Here is a 6000-nt window from a genome sequence, read left to right on the forward strand (position 1 = left end):
TTTTCTAAAAATGTGTTTCATTTTATTGTACCAATTTTTATTTTTCTCTGTTCCTTTTTATAAAGTCCCTATAAATTGAAGTTTGGATGGATGTATTGAAATATTTCTCTCAAAGCTTGGCACTGATGCACTGAACCTAGTTTCATTACCAGTTCCAGATGACCCACCCTCCAGATTGAGTTCGTGGGTTGTGCCACCAAACCCTAAAGTCATGGGTGAAGTGACTCATTTGCCAGGGGAAATGCTTATGGCACAGCTCCAATCTGGAACAGAGACTGGCAGTTGATTTGAGCTTGGAGCAGAGGCAGAGAAGGAGCCAGGGTTCAGACTAAAGCTGCAATAAGGCTGTCAGAGTACTGGAACATCCTCCAAGATTCACAGGGCTGTTCTCAAATTTTGTATTAAACTGGAAGTAATGAGATCTCATATCTGGTACTGATTTAATTCGGCATTTAGTGATGAGCAATGACCCTCCTCTTGTCTTTAATTCTGGTCATAGCAGGAGGGCTCTCTGCTTTGGGTTGAACTGTCACAGAAGTCATGGAAAGAACCAACAAAGAGGTTTATAAATTCTCTGGCATGTGAATCATGTCTTAGGTGTCTCCTTGAGATATGCAGGGGGCACCCAGTGTCTTAACTCTAGTTTGTCACATAATGCATAGTAGGCATAAAATATTTCACTCATCAACTTATTTCATAAGTATTAACTCCTACTATGCAATAAGTATGATACGCCTAGTATACAGGGTATATAGCAGTGGCCTCCACAGTTATGATACCAGCATCAAGAACCTGCAGTCTAGAGTTTGTTGAATATATTAATTTTTTAAACTTAAAAAATATTGTTTATTTAGTTTGTCCAGACATAACAATAGCATGGAACTTTTGAGAGTCGTTGTTTAGTGATATTAATCCATACTGCATATGTTGACATAGGACCTTCACTGGCATTGGAGTCGCTTCTGTTGCAGGCAGTACTGTCCTTAGAACAAGCCAAAAGGGGCCTCCGCCCTGGACCTTATACTTCTTTAGAGATCTAGTTGATTACTAGTACTCAGCCCTGATCGAGCAACCAGGAACCTTTAACATCCGGAACATCTCTTAAGACTAACGTTTTTCAGACCCTGAGGAAATGCTCTTCCACTTTTTTTTTTTTCTTCCCTGCTGTGTTCTTGAAACAAAAGGCAACTGTTCTGAATGTGGTGAGTCTGTAGATTGTGCTGCTGCTCTTTTGAGAGAGATGCAGCTTCAGGGTTTAGGAAAGACTTTTTTCCTCCAGTTTTTTGAGATATGCTTGGCATATAACATTGTGTAAGGTGTACAACAAATTGAATTGATACGTGTCATGATTACTACCACAGCATTAGCCAACACCTCTATCACCTATTTGAGTGTAAGAAGCATTTAGTTAATTAGATACTTGTTGAATGTTAGATAGTGACTGAAATAAATTCTTATTAAAAAGTTTCCTAACATGTATTTTTTATTTTTGCTGCTTTTGTGTTTCAATTTGATTCTGACGATGCTCACAAGTTAGCATTGTATTTACTTTGCATGAGGCAAGTGAAGAATATTGTGCAATACCTAAAAATTTACATTTCATTTAAATTTATATATGTAGGTATACATGTAATATGCCTAAATAATATCAGTTATAGCTAGATTGACACTAAGTATTAGAATTGCTAATAGTTTTTTATTAAAATATTTAATACATTTAATTTTTTTATACATTTAATTTTTAAAAAAATAAAATTTCAGCATTCTTTAAATATTTTACACTTAAGATTTTCATGTGAATTATAATCTTGTCCTTCACTTCCAATAGGGAATTTTGAATATTCTAGAAGAAACTAATTTTGAAAATATGTATGTGAAATAATTTTAATATTTTGATTTTTGAAATTACCTTAATTTACATTTTTATAAAAATATCTCTATATATAAAAGCCTAAGTGACCATCTGACCATCCAGTAGCTATGATGCGCACTGACCACCAGGGGGAAGATGCTTGATGCAGCAGCTGCCGAGCTGTGGTGACTTGGCAGCTGTGGTTCTTGGGTGATGCACCTGGAACCAGAGAGGAGGGAGCCCGATTCTGGGGTGCATCACATGAGAATCACTCTCGCAATCTGGGACCCCTCGGGGGATGTCGGAGAGCCAGTTTTGGCCCAATCCCTGCAGGCCAGGCCGAGGGACCCCAGCAGTGCACAAATCTGTGCACCGGGCCTCTAGTGTTCATATAACTTATGATTATATTTAAAAAAAATTCTTCATAACTGCCCTTGCCAGTTTTGCTCAGTGGATAGAGTATCGACCTGTGAACCAAAAGGTCCCAGGTTCTATTATGGTGAAGGGCACATACCTCGCTTGCAGGCTCAGCCCTATTTACATCGATGTTTCTCTCTCTCTGTCTCTCCTCTCTCTTCTACTCCCTCTAAACATCAATGGGGAAAAAAAATCCTCTGGTGATGATTGACAAAAACAAAACAAAACACTTAAAAAATTCTTAATTACTTTTAAGACTAAACAATAACAATATAATAATTATTTAGCTGAAAGGAAGGTAAGAAAAATGATTTAAAAAAATAAAGAATGATGCCCAGCTTGTGTGGCTCAGTGTTTGAGCATCAACCTATGAACCAGGAGGTCACGGTTTGATTCTTGGTCAGGGGCATATGCCCAGGTTGCAAACTCTATCTCCAGTAGGGGGTGTGCAGGAGGCAGTGGATCAATAATTCTCATCATTGATCTTTCCCTTTTCCTTCTTCTCTGAAGTCAATAAAAATATATTTAAAAAAATAATGATATAGTTTTTTATTACTCAGTCCATCCACAGACCACTTACATACTATTCTTATTAAATTTAATTTTCTCTGTTATAAAGCAAAACATTTTATTTTTCTGTTTTGAAATATTTGTTAATGTAGGAAGATAGAATATATTTTAATGAAAAGTTGCCTTGACTTATAATTTAAATATATAGAGTATGATATGTTGGCCTCCATTTGTAGTCTTGCTCAAGCTTACAAATGCTAGAGTTTACCAGGATGGTTGGTTAATTGGTAAGACTTCACAATGTTTCGAACATTTTATTTTACACAAATTATTGAAAATTGACATGATTTAAGCAAAAATCTTTTAAGGGCTTAGTTTAGTTTTATTCTGCTGTTTTTCTAATGTCCGGTTCTGATGGCCACCCTTCAGCACACGATCGCTGCAGGTTCCTTGCTTGGCAGGAGCTTTGTAAGAGCTGCCAGGGCTACAGAACTGCATCTATCTCTGCTTCACTCTGCTTTGCCCTTCTCCCACCACTTTGCTTCTAACCGTTTCTCTTTACTGGGCTTCCCAGGCTGTATTTTATTGCTTTTGCTCCAGGATCTTTTTCTCTGATTTGCTCTTTGTATTGATGATGGCTTTGGGCAGTAGGCCAGGTTTTAATTTGGCATCACCTCAAAGTGCTGCATTTGGTACCATCTACTGCACACTCCTCCCTTCAAACACCTTCCTGGCCCATGCTCCCTAGACCCCCAATGACCAACCCACCCACTTCCATATTAGTAAGAAGAAGAAACAGTTGTAAATAAGCTAAACTTTCATATAAGTAAAATTCAATTGGTTAAAATCCATAAATGTACTCTTGAAATATGGGATTTTATTAAAGGTAAAAGTGATTTTCCCTGGGCAATGAGATACAAGATTAGAGTAAGTAGTTAATCATTTTAAGCCATTCTGTAGACTTTGATTTTTCTTTTTTAACCACACACATGATCTATGTTAAATTCACTTAATTTTTGTTTGGCCTTCTACCCTTTACTAATAGTAGCTCAAGTCCAGTGTGGTCAGATAGGAAACAAAGGCTTTCTTCTTTCCTACTTGTGACATCTGCTTCAATCAGACTGTTTCACTGTCTCCCAGTTATAAACCAAAGGCAATGTACATCAATTGAAAGCGAAACTTCCTGTGAGGCCAATGCTGTCAGTGTTGTCAATGTACTGCAATGCCCTGTCCTCTGCTCAAATTAGCATTGGCTGTTTGTTTTTTAAAATGTTTTTATTGATTTTTTTAGAGAGAGAGGAAGGGAGAGGGATAGAGAGATAGAAATTTCAATGAGGGAGGAACGTAATTGATTAGCTGCCTCCTACATGGCCACTACTAGAGGGATGGAGCCCACAATCCTGGCATGCGCCCTGACCTAGAATCTAACTGGGACCTCTTGGTTCATGGGTTGACGTTCAATCACTGAGCCACACCAACTGGGCAGCATTGGCTGTTTGAATAAAAGCAACAAAATGTCTTATTACATATACCCTGTACTATTTGACTGTATTGGACTCTGTGCTCAGAGCATAATAGTCATCGGTTCCATTAGTCACTTTCCACTGTTCTTTGGATTCATTCCTGTTCACCATTAGTCAGTGTGCATATTCCTGTATACTGTGTCTTCTATTTTCATGGGCCTATGCTTCACAGGTAGGCAATATCTTTCAACATATTAGTGTTTATTTTTCCAGTCTGCTTCTAGTTAGATACTAGGGGCACAAAGATGAATCAGACATGGCCTTAATACTAGGCGAACTCACCATCTAGTAATAGTAATTATAGTTTATATTGATAAGTATTGTGGTTGGTATATAAATAAACTGTGTGGGAGCACAAAAGTGGGAAGCAGCAAGATTAAAGAGAACATTCTCCACTTGAATAAAATAGACTTTAGAATTTAGTAGTAATGCCATTAAGCATGATTACTAATTTAAAAACAATTATAATTCACCACATATAAATTATATGTTTTTAAGTGACTAAGTAATTTATTTAGAGATTAACTTAAAGAACTTCGTGTTTAGTGAAAGAATAAGTCCAGACTATGAATTCTTAATTTCAATTATGAATTAAGTAACTAAACTATGAAAATGATTCTCTAGTTTTTCCTCCTTAGAAATAAATCCTATGCCTTTCTACTTTCCACTGAGAAACTGTCCTAACTAATTCTCCCAATGACAGAACTCTACCATAGTCTTTCTAGACATGAAATCTATGTATTCCCAGACCAAGCCACATCCTGGCTACTATCCCAAATGAATCACAGTTAAAAACATAAACTCTTAAGTATGTAAAAAAAAAGTTGGAGGCATTAAATAAATACAAGTTTGGTGTTTTATATTCATTATACCTTGATTTTGCAAATTCTACAGAGAAAAGTTGCTATTTTTTTTTAACCTTGGTTTTCAAACTAACCTATTATAACAACTTTCCTGTCTTCACCATATAAAATAATATATATTAAGTGCCTTCAAAGGCAGTTGGTGCACTTGTCATTTTCTTAATTAGCAGATAAAGTGAGAAAGCAAACATACCTTAGAATTTGAAATATGTCATGTTCAACACTGAATATCCTGAACATTGTCCAAGGGCTGGTACACAATAGGGACTTAAATATCTGCTCAATGACTACATGGAAAAGAAAGTATTCAAAGAGTTTCTATAGATTTGATAATTATGGAGGGAGTGAATGAGTGGTAAAGTTATAAGTTTCATTCTCTTTTCTAATAGCACCGTTGAATGTACAGATGCAAAGATGTGAATTGATCAATAATGTAATTTGGGGGGCGGGGTTTGGTTATGTGTCTTCCTAAACAAATACCTAACAGGTTTCCAACTATTCTGTGATTTACACAGACTTCCAAATCAGAGAGTAGACTTGATCTGGATTGTTAGTTCATATATAATCCAGAAGGGCTAGCAAAACTGCCCATGTCTACTTTCCTAAGCGCCCACCGCATGTGTTTCTTCAATGTGAGCTTGAATTCTAGACATTATGAAACGTATTAGCCAGACCCCTACTGACTTTTAGTAAACAGAATTGAGTGTAAATAATATTTATGACCTTGTAGACTACTTGGCTGAGTCCACCTTAAAAGACAGCTTCATTCTGCGTATACAGCAATGTTTCACCATCTACAGTAGCACACATGCACATATACGAAAGTACAGAGGAC

The sequence above is a fragment of the Plecotus auritus genome (assembly GCF_963455305.1).
Source record: "Plecotus auritus genome assembly, chromosome: 4".
Classification (NCBI taxonomy): domain Eukaryota; kingdom Metazoa; phylum Chordata; class Mammalia; order Chiroptera; family Vespertilionidae; genus Plecotus; species Plecotus auritus.